Source organism: Felis catus, chromosome A1 (genome assembly GCF_018350175.1).
Source record: "Felis catus isolate Fca126 chromosome A1, F.catus_Fca126_mat1.0, whole genome shotgun sequence".
NCBI lineage: Eukaryota > Metazoa > Chordata > Mammalia > Carnivora > Felidae > Felis > Felis catus.
Window position 1 is genome coordinate 165,057,414 of NC_058368.1, and position 24,486 is coordinate 165,081,899.

General features: G+C 33.8%; 1 long non-coding RNA gene across 1 annotated transcript in view; it reads left to right on the forward strand.

Moving 5' to 3' along the window:
• The window catches only part of LOC123379273, a 407,173-nt gene extending 386,976 nt beyond the window's left edge, over positions 1-20,197 (forward strand). The window contains exons 8-9 of the long non-coding RNA XR_006583537.1: positions 13,106-13,221; positions 17,314-20,197. This is a non-coding gene — a long non-coding RNA (uncharacterized LOC123379273). The remainder of the gene's footprint in view (positions 1-13,105; positions 13,222-17,313) is intronic.
• Positions 20,198-24,486: the final 4,289 nt, after the last annotated feature.

The following is a 24,486-nucleotide window of genomic DNA, read 5'->3' on the forward strand; positions in this document are numbered from 1 at the left end:
AAAAGAGGGCTTCATATCTACGACTTTGAGCCACTGAATTATATGAAAAATGAATGAAGTTGGAGGAAGATTATTTACTTCAATTTACAGATGAAAACTCCAACTGGCAAAGACTTGACTTGGGCCTTGGGAGCCCATAAGCAGAGAACCCAATTGGGTTCCCTTGGACTTCGGACTCCAGAGAACTGTGAGATGATAAATGAGTTGATTAAGACACTACAGTGGTGTTAATTTGTTACGCAGCCACAGAAATGTAATAGAGCTACAGCACCCAGCCCACAGCAGCTGCCACATAATATAAACGAGAAACAAATATTGTAATAAACCACTGGAATTGGAGGGTGATTTTGTTATTACAAAGCTGTAATTAAATACACTGTGTCTTCACACACATATTCTCTGTGTGTGTGTCACACACAGTATTTTCATGCCATTATACACATCGTATTGAAAATTCTTCTTTGTAACTTACTCATCCATTGCATAATTCAGTGTAGAAATTTTTCCTACAATATTGCTTGTAATGGTTATGTAATTTCCCATTGTTTAGATGTACAACATATTATTTCCTGTAAATCAGCACTACTTCTTTAAACAAACCCTATTTCGGAAACTTTTAGGTTATACAATTATTCATGATTCAAAAAAGAAAACTCCCAACAACATCCTTTTGTATGAATATTTTCACAGTGTGCTCTCCTGAAGTATCTTACTAATTTGTAGCTTTTATTATTTTATTTTAATAATTTACATTCTTTCTTGTTTATAGTTGTTACTATGTCCCCAATTTTTACCGCTGAGATATCTGTGTACTTATACACATACAGATATAGAAGGTGTATACATATACATATACACACATATGCATGCTTTAATACAGTTTTAAAATTATTTATTTTTGAGAGAGAGAGAGAGAGAGAGAGAGAGAGAGAGAGAGAGAGAGCGCATATAGGAGGAGCAGAGAGAGAGGGAGAGAGAGAGAATCCCAAGCAGACTCCACCCTGTCAATGCATGACCCGATGCGGGGCTTGACTTCGCGAACTGTGACATCATGACCTGAGCCGAAACCAAGAGTCAGTTGCTTAATCCACTGAGCCACCTGGGTACCCCATGCAGTTTTAAAGGTTATGAAGCCATGGGACATCCAGGTGTCTCAGTCGGTTAAACATCCAACTCTTGATTTTGGCTTAGGTCATGATCTCACAATTGGAGCCTCGCATAGGGGTCTGTGCTGACAGGGCAGAGCCTGCTTGGGAGTCTGTCCTTTCCTCTCTTTCTGCCCCTCCCTGCACTCACTAGCACTCTCCCTCTCCCTTTCTCTCTCTCAAAATAAATAAATAAACATTTTAAAAAATGTTATGAAGCCAAAAGTTTCCAGGTATCTTTCACTAGTGTTCCCTTAATTTAGAAAGAAAGAAATATGAATTTTAAGTTAGAAATGATGGCATATAAGCAAACATTCTTTACTGTACCTTCTACATTTTCTGTTGGTATTTCAGACAGCACTTGGAAAGTCCAAATTTTAAAGCCAGAGCAGCTGTTCAACAAAATGTTCACACAAGCCAGCAGGCTAGTACACTCTCAATAGGTTTGTGTAACAAATAACTGCAAAGTTGTTTCTGCATAAATGAGAAGTTCATGGCCAACTACAAAGTCTACATGTGTAATTTAGCTCTAACACTGGAAAAGATAGCTAGGAATGTGCATATCTGGTGTATATAATGAAGGAAAGGATAACTAGGGAAGCAATGAAGAATTCAGAACATTTTTATCTGGATAACTTAAGGTATTGGCTTGAGTTCAGCATCATTATTTACTATTTTCCTCAGTAAATTTCTTACAATTCCTTTGAGACAAGTTTTATTTTCTCTATTTAAATCTTCTGAGCCTGATTACAGTAAACTAAATTGTTACTGTTTTCTTTTCTGTACAGTGGATATCTATATATCATAATGTTGTTTGTGTATTATGGAAATTGTATGAAGTATTTGGGGTTCTTTCAGAATGAAAGACATTGCCTAGGCTGAAGATAGCAATGTTAAACAATGTGATAAATAAGTTATTTCCTTTTTGTCTGACCGAAGAGTTTTATGGTTTACCATTGGTAGCAACTGTATTTCAAGTGTTTTCATCTGAACAAACAAACAAAAATTGCTTTTGAAAAAATCTAATCTTTAGGACATTTAATACACTAGAAAAACTTGTATTCTTGACCAAACTAAGTGGCTCCAGCGGTATTTCCTGTTAGATTGGAAGTAAAGTGCCTCTGCCAAGAAAAGACTAATAATGTATATAATGCCAGTGCTACCTGCATTGTTTGCTTGATTGCTTTTTAGCAGTAGGAGTTTGAAAATGAAAGGCAGTAAATGGAATTATAAGCTTTGTACCTCATTGTCTGAGAAAGAAATAATGGTATGTTAGGGCCCAAAATTCAATGGCATATTTTATTTTTATTATTGTGGCTACATAAAAATTTCTTATGAATATAAAAATGTATAGAACCTTCCTGTAGAACATTTTAATGTTTTAGTTCATGAATTTTTCACTTTGAAACCAAATACACAAAGACCTCAACTTACAGTGATTCACCCTAACAGAGAGCATTCCAACTGCATCAGTCCTGTTCTTTGTGATACAACAGGTAGTGAGAACATGACATGTCACCCAACTAATTCTGAGGAAATAACAAAGGAAAAATCATTTATGAGAAACAGGTAATTTTATTTAAAAAACCAAATGACTGTAAGTCTCCACAAAATTGCCCTCACGGCACCTGTTGACGTTCCACCAAGAAATTCTATGAATTCCACAACCTCCATGATAAAATACCTCATATTATGATTTGTTCCAGAAAATAGGGATACATATTAAAGAAGATCGTTATGTGAAAAATGAGTCCGTATCATATTAAATATTATTTGAATTATGCTTATTGTTTCTCTTATGAGAAAAAGAGGTTGAGATCTCAGCCATAGTCAGTGTAGAAAGATAGATGAGATTAGCAATACCCAAACTCATGATTTCTATATTTTTCTCCCCCTGACCTGGCAATTCCTGCTGGGACCTTTAAATTACTTTCTTCAAAGACAATTTGTCCTCTAAATCTCTTCCCCTGTCTTGATGAGAGTAGATAAATTTGTATGACTGCTAATTAATCATATAAGTAAGTACTTGATGTGTCTGCTCATTTTTGTAAAAGTTTGGGAATAGGGTACTTGTTATGAATACAGATCCCAGTGATATCAGTGTTTAAGTCTTAATCTATTTGACTTTGAATACTTTTTCTAGAGATGTAACTCATAATGAAGAATGTCTCCTCTCTGTCCAAAGCATTATAAAGATAAGACTATCAACAAAATCTACCTTTTACTTTTAAGCAATAAACCTTCATGTCAGGTAGTATAGAAAAGGCTACAATTTTATGCATTACTTTGGAGAAATATAATGAACTAATGAGTTCTATTATGTATCAGGTATTGTGACCACAAGAGAAAAAGTAATGAACAAGCTGTTTGGTGTTTTAAGGGAGCTTACCACCTACTTGGGAAAACAGACATTACATTGTAATATCAAACTACTTAATAAATGATGGTGTTTGTGATGGTAAATATAGTGCTATAGGACCCAAAGGGAGGGCACTAAAGCCATTATGAATTGTTGATGGGGATTGTGGTCAGTGAAGTGATCACAGAGTTCAGAGATATTTATAGGACTTCAATGATGAGTTTATTTTAGATAGGTCATGTGAAGTAGAGAGTGGGGGAGGACAGAGAGGAGAGCTCTAGAAGTGCAGTATAAACAGAGGTTTGGATGCTCAGAGCCTAGAAAGCATAGAAAATTGTGGAATTAAAATGAAGTCCTCAAACTGGCTTATCATTTTCTGTTATCACATCTTAAAATTAAGTTTTTATTATTTAATAACTTCACTATATTTCATTATTTTATTTTATTTTTGCCTTGTTTTCTAGTTTTATATTCTTATATTCCCTATATTATCTGGCTGTTCTCTGGTCTACTGCAAAGCCAGAAAATGTAGGTAAGGTAGAAGAAAGGCATTTTGTCACCATGAATTCTAACACCTTGATTTTTCTTTTTTCTTTTCTTTCTTTCTTTCTCTCTTTCTTTCTTTCTTTCTTTCTTTCTTTCTTTCTTTCTTTCTCTCTCTCTCTCTCTCTCTCTCTCTCTCTCTCTCTCTCTCTTTCTGTCTTTCTTGCTTTCAAGTTTGTTTTTATTTTTGAGAGAGAGAGAGAGCAAGCAAGCAGCAGAGGGGCAGAGAGGGGGGAAAGAAGATCTGAATCAGGCTCAGAGCTGACAGCAGCAAGCCTGACATGGGGCTCAAACCCATGAACTGTGAGATCAGGACCTGAGCCAAAATCAAGAGTCAGACAATTAACTGAATCAGCCACCCAGGTACCCCTAATTTTTCTTTTCTTAATTTTTTTATTATATTTATTCATTTTTGAGAGATGGAGGAAGACAGAGCACAAGTAGCGGAGAGGCAGAGAGAGAGGAAGACACAGAATCCGAAGCAGGTTTCAGGCTCTGAGCTGTCAGCACAGAGTCCAATGTGGGCTCAAACCCACAAACCATGAGATCATGACCTGAGTCCAAGTCAGACACTTAACCGAGCCACCCAGGTGCCCCATCCCCAATTTATCTTAATAAGAATAATCTACCAAGATGTCAGTGAGAAAATGTGCACAGAGTTCATCCAAGAGACTACTGATATTTAGGAATATATCCTTTCACAAGTAGCACTGAAAAATCAATAAAAGGTTGGCTAGATTTGAATCTTTCTTATCATTTTTGATAAGTTATCCTTGAATCTCTACTCAGCAAAGCAAGACAGGTAGTTTCTGCTTATTTCCTTTCTCTATTTAAGGAGCATACTCAGAGACACATCAGGCGGTTTCGTATCTGTTATACATAGCACCCTGACTATTGGAAATGAAGATACCTTCAATAAATGAGGACTATTTGAATAACTATGGATCCTAGAAATCATTGAGATACTGCAGATAATCTCTTTACAGACTCACCCAAGGTACAGATCATAACATTTTGATAAACACACAAAAATCCCTAATACGCAAATAGACATATTTGCTCTATTAAAAAAAAGCAACAAGGTGTTGTGATTACACTAAATTATATGTTGAAAGGTACTTTGTTGTTCCCCGTTTCTTTACATGTACTTACTGCGCTACTACTGATACTTTGGGAAGCCACTTTTGTTCCTAAGGTTAGAAGAGCTTTATTTAATACAGGTGGAGCGGTAATTATGATCAATGTAAATTTCAAAGCACAGATTGTGCAAGCTGCTGGTGCTGGCAGTGTGCTTTGTGTGTATTGATGTCCATGTGCCAAATGTTGTATCTATTAGCCTAGAGACATCAGCAGGATTGGACATCAGCTGAACACGGCATACTGAAAAGTAAATAGAAACTCAGCATCTGAACTCAAGGTGCAAAATCAGTGTGAAAAATGTAGTGAATGAGAATTTAAAAAATTGATGAAATAAACCTTGCTTGAACTTAAACTCTAAATTTAAATTTCTCTAGAAAATAGAAATTATTACCGGTTCATTATTTATTTTGCTTCAATTTTTGTACTTGCCTTTTAAAATTCCGTAGCATTTTTGGAAATGTTAAATTCTAGAATAATGTAAGAATAATGTAAGGGATTCCTGTGGGATAACTGAGAAAATCACTATGACATATTTGATATATAAAATACATGAAAATGGGGGTAATACAGATACACATACATCTCATGTTCTTAATAATGAAATGAACATTGGTAAGCCTGTGTATCAACAAATAAGCTTCAGCATTACAAATAACATTACAGCCGTCTTCATGTCCACCACAATCCCATATATATATTCTGTAAATTCTTCAGTTATAGAATTTTGAAAATGTCTTCTAAAAATGTGTGACTTGCTTTTTAAATTTCTTTATGGTATTTGTTGATAAACATAAATCTTAAATTTACTTAATGCTTTTACTTATAGTTCATATTTGTTTTATTTTTAATAACATAAATCATTCCCTAACATACAGATATAAAAATACTGTTCTGCATTTCTAGGAATTAAATTTTTTCTTTTTCAAATTGAAATATTTAGTCTGTATTAAATGGGTTATTGTGGATGCTTGCTGTATGGATTACATTTTAATTTTTTTGTTCTATTTGGATATCCAGTTGTATCAACATCATTATTGTTAATTTCCTTTAAAAAACTATGTGGTTTAGCTGTAAATGTATGGATTCAATAGATCAATCTTTGTGGTATGGACTATACCTGTCTTCTAAAGGGTGTATTACCTCACTCATTTAGATCTTTTAACATCTTTCAGTATGTTTCACATTTTATCTTCAAAGTTTTTGTATATATTTTGTTTACTACAGCCCTTGATACCTTATAGTTCTGTTATCAAATATTGTTTTAAATGTTTTGTAACTATTTTTACTGATAAATAGAATTTCAGTTTGCTGTTTATGCCAATATTCACAACCTTGCTAAATTCTTAAACAACTCTAATAAATATAATTTGTCTATGAATAAATTTTAGGGGGCATTATATAAATAGCCATATAATTCATTAATAATAAGAGTCTGACTTTTTCTTCTCAAAGATCTCTAGTACATATTTACAAAGAGCCTGCTATAATAGTCGTCTTTGTCTTGATGTTGATCTAAAGAAATAATTCTGTATTTTCACAGAAGAAATCATATTTGCTGAGTGTTGATAGAATTTAGGAAGAAAGTTTCCTCCTATCCCTAGTTTTCTAGGGGATGATAAATTTATAGTTCATAAATTTTGTCATGTGTGTTTTTTTAATTTATTTTACATTTATTTATTTTTGAGATAGAAACAGAACACAAGTGGGGGAGGGGCAGAGACAGAAGGAGGCACAGAATCTGAAGCAGGCTCCAGGCTCTGAGCTGTCAGCACAGAGCCCTACGCTGGGATTGAAGTCACAAACCGTGAGATCATGACCTGAGCCACCCAGGCGCCCCCATGCATTTTTTTCTGATTCTTTTCAAATGAGAGTTTAGATTTTTCCTTCATAACCTGTTAATGAGATAAATTATACTTATGAATTTTATAATGTGAAGCCACTATGCATTCCTAAGATATATCCCTATTTTTTTATATGTTGTTGCTAATATTGTGTTTTAGATTTTTGCGTCTCAAGGTCCTTGTTTGATTTTGATATCAAGGTAATATAGGACTTATTAACTAAGTTGGCTTCCCTTCCTCTATTCTATTCTGTTTAAGAACTTGCTTAAGGTTGTAATTATAACTTACTTGAACTTTTGCTTGAACCTACCTGTAAAACCATCTGGGCCTGGTTTCTTCTTTGTAAGAAATTTTAAATCACAGACTCCATTTATACAGTGATTATAGAAATTTTACATTTCTTTTTTATATTTTTAATTTTAATTTTTACTTTTTTATTTGAGTATAGTTACATGATGTTATGCTAATTTCAGATGTGTAACAGTGATTTTACATTTTTATATATTACACTATGCTCATCACAAGTGTAGCTACCATCTGTTACCATGCAATGATATTACAAACCATTGACTATATTCCCTATACTGTACCTTTTATTCCCATGACATTTAAAAAAAAATTCTTATTTTTTTTTTTATTTTAGAGAAAGAGAATGCATGAGAGTAGGGGATAGGGACAGAGGGAGAGAGAGAGAGAGAGAGAGAGAGAGGAGAGAGAGAGAATCTTAAGTGACTTGGGGCTAAATCCCATGAATCTGAGATCATGACTTGAGCTCAAATCGAGAGTCAGACAGACACTCAACCAACTGAGTCACCCAGGCGTCCCCACCTCATGACTTCTTTTTAATTAGTTTTATTAAATTATCTATTAAAAAGCATTTTCCCATTTAATTATAACATGTTAGTCTTTACTGACACTGATGTTTTCATAATACTCTCATTAACTTTTTTTCTTTAGTTTGTCCTCTTTTCCAATATGATTTCATTGTATGCTCTTTCCCTCTTTTGTCAGTCTTTAGAGAAGATTTTCTTTTTATTAGCCTTTTCACTAGAGCCAACTTTTGAGCTTTGTTGGACCTCTCTCTTGCATCGTTAAGGAATCAAATTGTGATGCCTTTCTTTTGAGAGGATTTGGAAATTCTGTTTCAGAATCCAGGGGAAGTTACCAAGTGAACCTATTCTAATTCTCCTAAATATTTATAGACACATGGGACAATTTCAGGGTCCACCTTCTGTCTCTTTGGTAGAGAATAGCAGCCTAGTTTTTCCATTTCCAATATGATATTGCCATTTTCCTGAATGCAGTCTGATTTCTGTGTGCACTAGTTTTCAAGTGTCAGTTTTACCTTGCTGACTTATTTTTATTTGTATTTGTCCTTGGACATTTCCTTTGCTTACAACAGTGCCTTAGAAGTGTATTTGTTGTAAATTATCTAGGATCAAGTATTATTCTAGTAAGAAGTACCTCCTGGGTATCTTTCTGTCATACTGCTAGGAATGGAATTCCCCTCTGAGATATTTTCAAAGGTTTAGGTATTTCAGGTAAACTTTACTTAAATATTTGGTCTTAAAGAATGTGTCTGTTTGAAGTCTGCCCTTCAAACCTTTGGGTAAATGAGGAAAGTAAATTAAGATTCAACAATTGAAGCCTTAGCTGTTATTCTTTCAAAATATGAAAATAAGTTTGTCTACACTAAGAGAAATCTCTTTCCAATGCTAACATCTTGCCAACTGCTTCATATCGTATTTTAGCTCTCTTGATATTACCAAAAAGGGAAGAGGAAAACTAATTTATTGAGCTCTTGTAATATGCCAGACATTTTATTAGTTACTTTTCATTTGCCAGCTCAATAAATCCTCAGACCAATTTTATGGCTAAGTGTTATGGCCATTTTTAATTTGAAGAAAGAAAAAGATGGAGAAATTTGCACAGGCTAATAACAGTTTAAGGATTCAAACTGAGCTCTGTTTGACCTAAAGTTATCTTACAATATGGTAGTACAACCTACCTCTGTTTTATAGGTGTGGAAATTGAGGCTTCCAAGGTCTAAAAAGTATCCAAATAAAACTGAAATGTGCATCTCGCTGATTTCAAAGTCTGTGCACGTTCCAAAATATTTTGTTTTGTACATGCATCACAACCACACCATAAAATATAGGGTGACATGTCAAGTCTCACATATTCCCCAACACATCAGGACTCTTTAAGAGCAGCAAGGTTTTATCATCACCCCTTTACGTCACGTGTAAATGCAGATATTGACCATCTAATTTTATAGTAACATAAAATAAAATATATCCATTTACACTGTTTAATTTCATGAGTTTTGGCAGAAATAGACATACCAGAATCCATAGCCACAGTCACAGTACTGAACATTTCCATCACTCTCAAAAGGGTCCCCCTGGGCCAGTTGCTGTTCATTTCTCCACCCACTCAGACCTCAGCAACAGCCGATATGCTTTTTTGTTATATAGAATATTTTGAATTTTTAAGAATTTTTGTATAAACAGAATTCTATAGTATGTGGTCCTTGTATCTGATTGTTCACTCATCACAATGATGAGTGAAATGTGATGTTGAGGTTCCTCCATGATGTATATATTAATATGTCATTCCGTTTTAGATGGCTGGTATTCTATTATACCATATTTTGTTTATTTATTTCCTTATTGATGAATATTTGGGTTATTTACAACTTTCGGATATTGTAAATGAAACCGCTGAAGAAATTGATGTATAAGTCTTTAGGTTCACATATACTTTAGTTAATCTTGGATACATACTTGGAGTGGATGGCTAATCTATATGGAAGGTGTATATGCAACTAAAGAAACTGCCAGTTTTCCAAAGTTATAATGATATTTTACATTCTACCCAGTTTTTGAGAGTTCTAGTCATTTAATGAGCTCTCCAATACTTAGTATATTCAGAATTTTTAAAAATGTAGTCATTCTAGTTTGTGTGTGTGTGTTTGTGTTTGCACGCATGTATATGTGCATTTGCATGTGCATGCACACTCATGTAGAATTATCTTATGTGGTTCTAACTTGCAATTAGTTGAACACTAATTCTATGGAGCAATGATGTGACCATTGGTCATTTGTATATCTTCTTTTCGTCTTTCAAGGGTTTTGTCCACTATTCAAATTGGCTTATTTTTCTTCCTATTGTGTTTTTGAAAAAAATATTTTTAATGTTTTATTTATTTTTGAGACAGAGAGAGACAGAGAATGAGCAGGGGAGGGGCAGAGAGAGAGGGAGACACAGAATCTGAAGCAGGCTCCAGGCTCTGAGCTGTCAACACAAAGCCCAATGGGGGGCTCGAACTCACAAACTGCGAGATCGTGTCCTGGGCCGAAGTCTGACGCTTAACCGACTGAGCCACCCAGGTGCCCCCCCCCACCCTGCCTATTGTGTTTTAAGAACACAGTATATATTTAGGTTTCAAATCCTCTGACTGTGGAGCACATGAGTGACTCAGTTGCTCAAGTGTCTGACTCTTGATCTCAGCTTTGGTCACCATATCATGGTTTGTGGGATCAAGCCCCATGTCATACTTTGAGCTGATAGCGCCAAGCCTGCTTGGGATTCTCTCTCTCTCCCTCACATTCTGCCTCTGCCATGCTTGCTGTCTCTCTCTCTCTCTCTCTCTCTCTCTCTCAAAATAAATAAGTAAACTTAAAAAAAATCCTCTGACTATTTATGCATAGTAAGTATTTTCTCTCTATTCATGGCCTGACTTTTGATTTTCTTAATGGTGTCTTTTGTTTAGAAGTGTCTTTTGTTCATTTTGATGAAGTCCATTATCAATTTTTCTTCTTTTATTGTTTGTATTCATTGTGCACTATTTAAAAATATTCACCGAACCACAGATCATAAGAATTCTTCTATGTTTTCTTCTATAAGCTAATAGCTTTAACTTTTTTAAAGTTTTAATGTTTATTTTTGAGGGGGGGGGTAGGGGCAGAGAGAGAGAGACACACAGAAACTGAAGCAGGCTCTAGCGTCTGAGCTGTCAGCACAGAGCCCTTCGCGGGGCTCAAACTCACAAACTGAGAGATCATGACCTGAGCCGAAGTTGGACACTTAACCGATTGAGCCACCCAGGACCCCCTATAACTTTAACTTTTATAGTTAAGTCTATGACCCGTGGTCTTTTCAGATAAGAATAGATATTGAAAAGTTTTTATATAGATATCCAGTTCTAACAAAATGTCATGGAAAAGACTTATTTTTCAACCTTGAATTATCTTGGCGACTTTAAAAAATCAATTATGTACGTGTGTGTATACATATATACATATATATATATAATCTATGTACATATATGTGCATATGTTGTTTCTAGACAATCTCTTATTTTTAATTAATTTATATTATACCAACCACGCTTTTTTTCATGAATGCTTCATAAGAGTAGTTCATAAAATCAAGTATCCTAAGTTCACAGATTTTGTAAAAATTGCTTTAGTTCTTATTTGTGTGACTTTCCATATAAATTTTGGAATAGATTGCCATTTAAAAATTCCCGACATAAATTTGATAGTTGTCACGTTCAAATATACTGGTCAATTGAGGTAAAATTAACATCTTAATGATACTCACTTTTCTAATCCATGTGGATAATATATTTTTCCATTTATTTTGCATTTTTTAAATTTATAACCAATATTTTATGTTTCCATATAATACCATTCTCATCTTTTAAAAATTTTTATGTTTGTTTTTGACACTGTTGTAAATAGAAGTTTTAGAAATTTCATTTTTCAACTTTCTTGCTGTGTTGGATTTTATAGATTAACTGTGTGTACCATGGCCTTTCTAGTTACATTTATGTAGTTGTTTTGTAGATTCTTTTGAACTTTCTACTTAGACTGTCATGTATACAATATATTTTTCTTTGGTTCATTTCCAGATTGATTTTCTATTTATCTTTGTTCTTCAGTAGTTTAACTATGATATACATATATGTGAATTTTTTGTGCGTTTTTCCTGTTTGGCTTCACAGTTTCTTGAATGTATAAAGATACATTTTTACACATCATTAATATTTCATCTTTATTTGGTCAAATGTTTTTACCTCATTATTATTATACTATGTTAACACTTCTTAGATTTTTGTTATTGTCTGCTTATTTTTTCCATTTTTTCCTGTTTCACTCTGATTGGATAATTTTTATTGATCCATATGCAAATTTCTGACTCTCCCATTATCTTTACTGCATTCTTAATTATCCCAGCCGATTTTCATTGTGTATTTCTCATTTCTAGGATTTCCATTTTTTAACTATATATTTCCTATATTTCTATCTTTGTGTTCATTATGAGCATATTTTTCACTACCTCATCTAATGTAGGTATAATAAATATCTTCAAGTCATTTTTTATAATTGCAACATCTGGGTCTGTTAAATTTTGGTCCTGTTAATTGTGTTTCAGCAAGCAATTAATTTAGTTAGACCCAAATTTCTAACTTTGTCACAATTGCAGTATGCATCACCTCATATCTCAGCTCATTTCTTTTGACTTAGCCACATTCTCTTCTGGTATACCTCATGCATACTTGATTCGGGGATCAGCAGAATGTGGGTAAAATTTATACAGAGAATCTGGGATTTCTCTTATCCGCTTCTCTCTTTCAGTGATATTCCCCCTCACTTTCCAACAGCAGTGGTTTGACTCGGTTCCTTGCCTTTACCTCTGCAGGACAGAAAGTTCCCATGACTTCCATTGGAGTTTCCAGCACTCTGCACTATATTGCAACTGCCTGCAGGCTAAAGCTATAAAAATCTTATCCCATGCTCTAATTCTCTGTAAAGTTTTAACTCGTCTGCAAAAAATTTGCCTACTGTAGTTTATTTTCTAGAGCTTTTTGGGCATTTTTGCAGAGAGGTAGGTGGGTAAATGTTTTTATGTTTGTTAAGTATTTGCTGAAATGTTTATAGTTGTTATTTGTAGGATAGTAAGTTAATACTTCACCGTACCTAATGCAGAATGACTCTCATATACTTGTTTCTTGTACTTAAAGAAGAATATACCTCTCACATTTTTTTTTCTTTTCTCCTATCTTTTAGTACAGAAGAGGTGGAAATTTCATTTCCTCTATTCCACATCTGGCTTTGGAGACATGAAGTAGCTATCAAAATTAGTATTCTTTACAGTAGAAAATGATTGCTATGATCTTAATCAGGTAATAATGGCTCCTGTCTAAACATTTTGAAATTATGTGGAATTAGGCATTATCAAGGATAAAGTAAATTAGCTCAAGCTTCCCAAATTATATTTCTTTTATATACATATATGTGCATATAAAAGGTTATTAGTTCAAACTTTTCTAATTGTATAAAAATTCGGTTTAAGGTTTAAAGGAATTTAAACATGACAAATACACCAATTTGCAAAGAGAGTCATTAAATTCCTCACTGCGGGGGTTGAAAAAGCAGCATATAAAACCAGCATTGCAAACCTTAGCCTATCAGCAGATTGCAATTTATATGGGAAGAGAAATCCAGAGACTGCGGAAGCAGTGAGTTTTTATTTAAAGTTTGTTGGCATAGTACTCTTCGTTTTCTCTCACTTACTTGTAGGGGAGCCCAGGAGTAGAGTACTTCTCATCCAGTGCCAACTAAAGAAAGTATCAATAAAACTGCTTTTAGGGAAAGAGTGTACTTTCAAAGAGTGGGAGTTGTTACTCTAACTGTATGCTTGCTGATAGGCAAAATCTCATGGACTTGCCCTTCACTGCTTCAGGGCCAAGCAAGGGGAGAGAGCTCTTCAAACTACTTGTGCTACCACATACAGTTTGGAGGGCCAAATCAATTTCTGGCTCTGTAACCCTCGTTTCTAAGAACTACTCAGAGTTCAAAGATACAATGAAAATATTTTCCAAATAAAGTCTTCTCCTACTTTTTAATGTCTTTTTTGGACAGTCTGTTTTTCTATTATTCCCTTTTGTTCATCATGTTAAATAAATGTTCAACTCCCTTCTAACATTTTTGTTTGTTTCAAGTTATAGAGATATATCAAAATGTCCCATTACAATTATAGATTTTTCTGCTTCTTATATATTATGCCCTTTAAATGAAATTGTAGTTACTGATACTATGATATATGTAAACACATCGAAACCTATTATGCCTTTCTGGTAGATATAACATACATACATAAAATAAAATATATACATAACATAAAATACATTTTCTTCATTTAACTCCCTTTATGCACTTTGTGCTATGGTTTTGGGAAATTGTAAACTCCATATGGTGCTATTTTTATTTTACGTAGTCAACATTCAATTAGAAGTAGTTCCCTATCTACTTTTCGAGTCTTGTATCATCAGAGACTGTTTTTCTTTCACCTGTAAAACTCCATTTTGTGTGGATTTGTTGACAGATACTTGCTCTTCTTGTTTGTCTTAAATTCTGTTGTATTTTCATCATTGGAGGGGATTTTTACTAGATAGAGAATTTTTGGCTAGGAGCTATTTATTTTTTAAAAATTTTGTTTCACCGTTTTCTAGCTTCTAGTGTGCTGGATAATCAGCTTAACCTTATTGTTTTCTGTTTGAAGCTGACCTGTGTTTTAATTTTTTCTGGTTTAAAATTTTTATTTTCTTTAACTTGAATTTTAAGTGCACTAACAATGAGTAATTATCATACTTCCTTTGAATTTCACTTATCATATGTCCATCTCTGGTACTTTTGAGTAATTTCCTTCTTTTTACTTTCCATGTGTCTGTCAGGCTAAATATTTTATTCAGGTTTCTAGTTAACCAGCCTTTACACCAGAATTGTTTTCCTGTTAAAATGATGTATTGATTACTTATATTCAGTTATTTTAATTTCTGTTTTAGGATTATTTTTATGAGTTAATAAAAATCTGATAAAATTCTTTACATTATTCAATTTTTGAAGCATTAATCACATCTATATCTAATAATGTTTCTGGATCTTCTGTGGGTCTATTTCTATTATCTCTATTATCCATTCTGTCTTTTTGTGCATTTAGCTGTTTTATATTTGAGTCTCTAAAGTTTATATGAAAACTTGATGAGACAATTTTCATGTTATCTTCCTCTAGAGAGGATTTACTTTTGCTCTGGTCAAGCAGAGACAGGTTGCCTTCATTTGTTTAGAGGTTGAACTGATTAGAAGTTGGGCTTCAGCCCTGATACAAATTGTCTAATTCAATTTTATCTTTACTAGCAGAGTATGGCACTTTAGGGATTACATGTGAAATCCTGGGCTGTTTACTAATATTTCTCCTTCATGCAGAGTCACAAATTTGAAAATTGTATACCCTAGTCTTAAGAGTGTCAGAAATTCTGTTCTAATTAAAATTCCTGAGCAGCCACTTTCTGTTTGGCTTTTGAGTCTTTCAGCTGCTCCATTGGACTCAATAGAAGAAGTGTGGCTCAAAATGTAAACTCACCTTTCTTCTATTTCCTTTCCTCTAGTATACTGGGTCCTCAAGTTCACATTCTGTTAGCATTTTTATTTCTTTATTTATTATTTTTTTTGCTCCCTCATTATTTATGCTTGATATTTTTAAATTTACTCAAATCTAGCTTTGCTTGTTGATTGACAATATTGGTCTAGAAATAGTCTTCCTTTCCTAGAAGGGGAATTCCTATTTTCCTTTTTATGATGTTCAATTCATGTTAAACTCTTCAAATACAAATATTCAAATGCATATTAAACTATTTTAATGATGTGTTTCTGAGTTATTTTCATTAGCTAAACAATGTCATCTTATGATTATATGTTGAATTATCATTGACTCTTTGGTTAATGAATTCAGAAATCAGGAAAAATCAAAGCTAGCTTAAATACTATGAGAATTAGGAATAGAACCTTTCTATTTTACTTATTTAATAGATGTAATTTTAGTGCATGCTTTGCCACTCATTGTATGGTATTTTGCAAATTACTTTACAACTCCAGGTCTCAGTCTTCTCAGATAAAAGAAATGAGTTCAAGTAGATGATCTTTAAAAGTCCTTCCATACCTAAAATTCTGTGATTTAATAAGAATAAATGAAACTTGAATCTTTGATGATTAGAGTTTAATTTGAATCTTGAATCCATGAGATTTTTGTAGTTTCTAAATTTAGAAAAAAATAATATTCTTTCTCATCTCTAGTACTGGAAGATGTCCCATATGACCTGGACAAATTTCAATGCAATAATTACTTTTTGAATATTTAATTGCCAAGAAATATTGAGGAGGTCTAGTAACATCAGGGAACACATCCTACCACATATAAATAAATAAATATTATAATGACTAATAATTATGATATGGTATGTTAATGTTAGAATATACAAATTAATAAACGGATGGAGAAACTACAGTTTTATGTATATATGAAAGACTTGATATAGTGAGATTTAGCATTGCATATCAGCGAGGAAACATGAGGTAGTCAAAAATTGTTTTGAGACAATTAATTATATGGAAAAGGGAAGAAATCCTCAGTATTCAATGTATATAGTCAAGATTGTAAATATCCATATGTAAAAATCACTTTTTTTTTTTTAGAGGGAGAGAGAGAGTGGGGAAAGGGAGAGAGACAGAGAGAGAGAGAGAGAGAGAGAGAGAGAGAGAGAGAATCTTAACAGGCTCCATGCTCAGTGCAGAGCCTGATATGGGGCTCAGTCCCATGACCCTGGGATCATGATCTGAGTTGAAATCAAGAGTCAGATGCTCAACCAACCAAGCCAACTGGGTGCCCCTAAAATCACATTTTTAATTCATTAGGTTTACAAAAAATATTACACTTGAAACAAATTTTCAAGCCATAAAAAATTATTTCTAAGAAAATGTGCAGGAGGTGGAAAAATTTTAATAAGATTAAGATGTAGAACTCTGTCATCAGATTCATGTATGATATCAGACATATGCCATCATGCCCTATTCTAGCTGTTTAAACTTGGAATGACTACTTAAAAGTTTAATCATCGTCTTTCGCTGCTGTACAATGTGAATAATAGTACCTGTTTTACTAGAAATATTGTGAGAAATAAATAGGATAATATCAAAACACTTAGCATGTTGCCAGAATAAAATAGTACCCAACTATTGTAGGAATTGTGTTTGACAAATCTCGATTTTTTTCCTCTATTGAGATCAATAGAACTTAGAGAAAAATTTAAGACTTGGAGAGAGACGTTAATTTTGGAGAATTAGTGCCTTCGTCTAGCATTTAGGCCAAGCATTCCTAAATGTTAAAAATACAAAAAAAGACAAGGCATGGTAATTGTCCTTCATTTACTCCAATCTAGTGACTTTTTTGAAGAATGAGAGTGATGTGAAGCAGCTTTTGAAAGGATTATCAAGTGGAACTGAAGGCTCACCCTGGTAAGGTTGGAGACCAAGGAATAGAATGGCATAAATCTACATGTTCCTTGATTTTGTTTATCACAGCTTAGCATCCCAAATGTAGGGGCAGAGAAAGTGGAGTTTTTCCTGTTTTAAGTGTAAAGGTCTATGGAATGGAAGTAGCAAAATTACCACATTTTATGGTTCTTATTAGATTAGCTAAGAGATCTTGGTTTCTAGGACCTATAGCAAGAGAACTAAAGCCATTCAGAGATAAAATAAAAGAAGGAAGGACTGAAGGAAGTAGATATTCAATAATTTCTGATAACCTATAACTTGCAGTAAGGAAGTAGGGGGGGAAGAACATGAAGTTGAGGCACAGAATCATATGTTAGGGTGTACGTTTGCAGAATGAAGATACATGTACATGCAAATCTACGAATTAACTATGGGAAGAACTTACTGAAGTAGAGTGGGTATGACATTTTAAGCAGAATTTCCTGAAAATCTCTGGAGCCCATCCAGCAAGAAAAGTGCATTTGTTAAACATGAGCACCTGGGAATTGCTGATGATGACTTAAATTTAGTTTCTTTTGTATCCCCAATATGTGAGAGTGCTTGGCCAGTATCACAGACTTGAATTTTATTGCATGTATTTATGTTAACTGTCCCCCCTGTATCCTAGGTTGATGATCTTAAAGGGATTCTAAAACTGTGAGTGTAAATCTAGAGGAACAGAAATAACTCTGTGAATGAGCTTCATTGAACAAGTTCTCATGGGAAAGTTTCCATTTCTAAGCTAAAGGTTTCACTGAGAATTCAACTATCTTTGTATTCCAAGTCAGACTGCAAAGCCACGGTTTGCTTTTTTTTTTTTTTTTTTTTATGTGAAACTGAAAAGGTCAACTTGGGGCAGTTTGTATAACAAAAAGATATAAAGTATAAATGACTAAAACATTTATTAATCATGGAACATGTTTTAGCTTTAGTATTTTTTCTTTAATAGAGTCCTATTTCAGGCCTAAAATGGACCAAATTTTGAATATATTTTTATCTTAATCACCTTAGTTAAAATTAAAATATGAGAAAGATTATTTGTGTTTGAACTGGGCCTTTGAAATTAAGAATGCTTTGCATGGAAGAATTATTCTTGTTTTTTTTTTTTTTTTTTTGATGTTTTCTTGGGTCTCTCAAAGATGATTCCTAATGAATTGCCAGATGTAGGTTTGAGACTAGAATTTATAGACCACAGTTATTCATTCTAGTCAAATGCCACAGACAAGAACAGCAACAAATCAAAGTTAATTCGTAATTGAAACCGACTATTACTAAAAGCAATTTAGCTTTAAAGAACCTTGACATGTTGAAAAGATGAATTACTTGCTGCAGCTTTGTTATTTAAAATTATTTTTAATCATTTAATAGGAGAGAAGTCTAAACTTAGGAAGGCCAGACAGGAGTGGAATCTATTTCATGTTCTTTTTAAAACTCAGAGGATAAAATACCTTTTGAAGATAAATTAAAATGTTTTTCAAGGAATCGTAACAGGGTTAAGTAAAGTTTTAGGGAATTTCTGTGTTGCAAATGGTAATATAATTTAATGCAAAACTTTATACAGCTCATAATTAAGCTCATAATTTTGCTAATAGCTTTATGTTTTACAAATACACAATCCCACTCAACTTAATTTATACTCATTGCTATACCTGCGTGACATTTAATTCTATTTAACTTCAGCATGTTAGTTGGAGTGAACCTTTCTCTACTAATGTTAGTCTGGGCAACAGGTTATTTCTGGGTTTTGTTTTTGTTTTTGTGTTTTAAGTGGCAGAATAGCCTAGATGAATATCTCTAAAGTCAAGGTCTAATAAGTTAGGAATAATGACTCTTCTTGACTTGTCTCATGTGGTCATTTATATGGAACTTGCATATAACCGTTTTCTCCCTCAAGGAAGTCTCATTTAATACCTGCGTTTATATTGGCCCCCACTGCTTTTCTTGTATTGATACTGCTCTACTTGTCCAGCAGAAGAAAACACAAGTAGCAACTATAAGATGTCCAGGTTAATAATTGAATAGAACAGAGATATTCTGTAGCAACAATGAATGGGTAAGAAGAAAAAGAGTCTTGATTATTGAAGAGCTTGATCATTTTGATTAAAACTCTTAATACATACATTTAGTAGATTCTGAGAAAATTTCACAATAGAAATACATATCTAACCTATGAAAGTGCTTCTGTGTTTTCACATGGAACCATTAAGTTTGGGAATAACAAAAGAAATGAAGCTTTTAAAAATTTTATTGAAAGCATTATTGCAGTTTTTATCTGCAAGTCCCCAGATAGATTGAAGGCCACAGTTTTAATGGAAATTTCATGAAGTGGAAAGTGAAAAGAGTTGAGAACTACAATGATGATAGATATAAAACAATGACAGGCAAATTGGTTGGTAATTAAAGCATCCATGTTTGTAGATAATATTTGGCATGTCAAATTGAATGTCAGTATTTGAGATTAGAAATCTAAATATCCATCACCATAGGTTGAAATTAAAATCAAGATAAAAAATGAAAAAGGGAAAGGAAATACCACACAAGAGGCAAGAATATGTAAGATCAAATCTCAAATGTATCATATTTAGTACACAAAGGGAAAGTTAAATCAGTGGACAAAATCCAAGTGCTGATACTTGTTCCAAAACATGGTGTTTGAATATTCAGCTAAATTGTTAGATGGAACAGGATATAGAAGATCTATTTTATTTTTAGCTATATAGTGCATTGGTTCTCAATCTTTGGGGTGATATATTATTTATGTTTGAGAGAGAGAGAGAAAGCAAGCAGGAGAGGGACAGAGACAGAATCCAAAGCAGGCAGGCTCCACGCTTTCAGCAAAGAGCCCGATGCAGGGCTCCAACTCACGAACAATAAGATCATGAATGACCTGAGCCAAAATCAAGAGTGGGACGGTAAACTAACTGAGACACCCAGGCACCCCTTGGCTACATAGTTTAATCACTGAGGCAGTTCTTTTTTTTTTTGTTCAACGTTTATTTATTTTTGGGACAGAGAGAGACAGAGCATGAACGGGGGAGGGGCAGAGAGAGAGAGGGAGACACAGGATCGGAAACAGGCTCCAGGCTCTGAGCCATCAGCCCAGAGCCTGATGCCTGGCTCGAACTCACGGACCGCGAGATCGTGACCTGGCTGAAGTCAGACGCTTAACCGATTGCGCCACCCAGGCGCCCCACTGAGGCAGTTTTAAAGGTTCTGATGCCCATTGAAATTATGCAGTTTTAGCATGGGAACTAAGCAAAAGTAATTACAATTTGGTAAAGTTTGGCAAGTGCCATATATCTGTATTCATCTGTGAGCCTGATATATTCATTAAGTAGTTACTAGTAACTTTCATTTACATTTTTTGCATAAGGAAAAGGGAACATATATAAATCTAATCATGTTATTTTTAAGTTTCTGGAAAAATATATCTTCCAGCCTTGTGAAAGGCAGTAATTCATTTCCTTTGTGATTTAAATTTCATTTAGAGTTTATGCTCTAGGAAAATCTCAAAATTAGGATTAATGATTAATATACTATTATATAAGATGGGGGAGAGTTCAATATAAATACTTCTTTGAAGAAATTTACCTTGAATATCTATTTGCTTTAGGATTTCCTTGACAGTAAAGTGGTGTTTTTGACAAAACAATTTACACTTTTTATTACATGGAAATTGCAATCATCACTATGCAGACAAGTAGTATTTTACAATGAAAAAGTAAGGTTTATTCATGTAGTATACTTTTATCCTAATATAACAAGCCAGTGTTTGGAGTATTTACTTGGATCTGGAGTGTAATATCCTTAGACATTTCGACTCTAATTAAAATAAATGTCCTATAAATATAAGTTAGCATTTTGTAAATTTTGTCATAGAGTATAAAATATTTCTCAGAAAAAAATTACATTTACCTCTATGGCAAGCACTTTTTGTCTGCTTTAATAACCATAGGATTATTTTAGTTTATACGTAATGCATGTTTCACATTTAACACCTCATCCTCAGTACACATTTTGGCAATGTTGTTTTTTTTTCTTCAGGTTGATAAAATCAGTTAATATAAATTCATTTCAGAGACACAAAAGTGATATTGGGCTATTCTGGCCATCTAATTAAGATGACCATCTAGCTGTAGTCCAGTCTGTTGAGATGTTCCTTTTTACTCTCAAAAGTGTCCTAGTTCAGATGACAAGTTATACTGTCCCTCTATATCTAAAAAGCTGCCACTTGTGATAACACTGTTCTCGGAATTTTAAGTTGTAACAGGATTTTTTTCAAACAAGGCCTAGAACATGAATCATCATCCATCGGGACTGAAGGAGAACTCTTCTGTCAATGTTGAACATGAGCTTGACCCTGGTTTTATGTTAAACATCACCATCTTCAGTGTTTCCCCTATAATTTATACATGTTAATTGGGGAAAGAGAATACTGTGGCTTTCTTTTTTTTACTCAGCACCTTGAATCTCTTTTGTAACCTAATCAGTGTCAGCTTTTCAGTAAAGTTGACTCCCTAGGTTTATTGTTTAGTGTCTACAAATTTGTAAATTTTGGCAATAGCAATAATTTTATTCACCTTCGAGTTACTCTCTTCCTCAATCATGGTACTTCTCTCTTTTAATTTTACCCAACAAGAAGGAAATAACTTTTTTTTTTTAACGATAGGGGAGAGAGAGAAAGGAAGGAAGAAAGAATAAAGACTGACTGACTTACCATAGCAAAGTATTAATATGGAGTTATAGTGGTAAATGTGGTAATATATAGAACAGGACAGGTGTCCTGAGTGCACAGAAATATGGCCAGAGGAGTAATAAGAAATGTGCTGCCTTGGAAATAACATTATGACAATAATAAAAAGAGAGACATTAACACAAGGAGTTTAATTTTTTCAGCTTTCTTCTTTAACATTTCTTTCTTCTCACCTGATCCTACTTGCTTTCCTCTTCCTCTTTATCTTTTTTTTACTCTTCTTCTTCCCCTTTTTCTGTCCTGTGTTATTCTTAGCCCCTAATAGCCCCTAATGGTGTTGGAATCTTAATGAATGGGAGTTATTATTGCTAGGAAACAGTGTATATTTTCTAATCCCGTGCTCTAAACTGGAAACTAAAATAGTAGAGGCTAGTAGAGATTATATAATTATCACTTTCAGAAACATGAAAAAAATAATTAAAATGACTAGAGGGGGACACCTAGGTGGTTCAGTTGATTAAGTGTCGGACTCTTGATTTCGTCTCAGGTCATAATCTCACATTTCATGAGATCGAGCCTGGAGAGCTGACAGCATGGAGCCTGCCTGGGTTTCTCTTTCTCCCTCTCTCTGCCCCTACCATGCTCACACTCTCTCTCACTCTCTTTCAAAATAAATAAACAAACATTAAAAAAATGACTAGGAATTGGTGTCAGGGGAAAAAATACACACAAGGTCTTTAAAATCCACAGTAAATTCAATTATATAGTAAGTAACTTGTAAGTAGACTTCATTTTCAATACCTTCTAATTTGCCAAATGATCATAATACACTTTTTAAAGTACCTCAGCAAACAGAGTCTAGACATTCTAAAAACATGCTGAATTTGCTAATGAACAGAAAGAATAATCCTTGCTGAAAGATTCGTTCTTCTGCTTTAAAATACATCTCAGGAAGTCTTACTGTAGTCAATTATCAGTTTTTTTTTTTCTCTCAAGCATGTAAGACTAGTCACGTAATGGTAACGTGTAGCCTATTTTGTAGCAAAGGTCTAATTTCTTCTTACCTCAGCGTTGATCTCTGAATCATTTAATACTCTATCAGATTATTTCCAATAATCTCTACAAAGAACAAGATAAACTAGTGATTTTTTAAACTTCAGTGCTGTACATTTGCATAGATGTTTATAACCTTACACTCTTGACAGTCAACCTCAGTTGTGGATACGTTAGTCCTTCACAGATAGCCATTTAAGAAAAACAGTCTGGGAAGAATTACCATAGGAGAGAGTTATGTTTGATTCTCTCGTTTGCATGTTAATACCCTAAATACTCTTCAAGTTTATTCAGGATGGCTGTTTTATAGCAGAAATGCCATCTGAACTCTAAGAATAAACTAAAAAGACGGGAGGACCTCTGAGCTCACTGAGTTCTTTTTTATAAATGTAAGTGATCATAAAAAGCTCAGCATCTCTAAGGAAAAACAAAAGAACAGACCCTCTTTTAATATGCAAATACAAGAACTCAACATCAACAGTGTGTTAACTCCTAATCTTTTTTTTTTCTTTTTAACAAATCTTTAATTTTGTGATCCCATTTCTTTGCCACGCTGCATTAGATTCATTGTTCATAAATTGGCCCTGGATTCTCTGAGGCAGAAAGGCCAGGCAGTCAGCTTAATACAGTTATTCTCTGTCGGGAGCATCTGTAGGCAGGTTCCATAGGAGGTGGAAAGAAGAAGGTGGCAAAAATCTAATACATGGCTAATTAAATGGGAATGATACAAAATTTGGGAAAGATTTGCTCTTTTATTTTCTTAGTTCAGGTGTCTGACATGACAGGCTTAACTGTGGGGCACAAATGATCCATTTTGAAAAAAACAGACAAATGGAAAAGCGTCTATTGTATGTGGTAGAACATTAGAAGCCTTTAAAGTACCAGCACCTTTCAGCCAACCGTCATGTTTTCTATCTGATAATAACTTGTTCCAAGTCGAATCACCATGGTTGGCTGCATCCTATCACACCTTTGGATTAGGAAAGTGGAATTTAGAAGTTTGTGAAGTATTTCTTGATTATTCACAAGCTAACTCTTGTTTCAAACAGGCTGCAGCAAAACACTGAGTTCACCCCACCATATAGCAAAAGCACTGAACTGTGCTTCAACAAATTGACCTTCAGAGATTATTATGACCTTCAAATTGTCACTAACATCAATGATACATTTTTTCTCATTTTATTTTTTTAATGGAATTTGGTGGTAAGCCTCTGGGAAGGAAGGCACATTGAATCAACTTATTTGCTAGTTTTCTGAAAAGGGTAGGAATCACTGATATTTGTAGACATATTAACCAAAAATACAATTATTTCAATGTAAATGTTAATTCTTA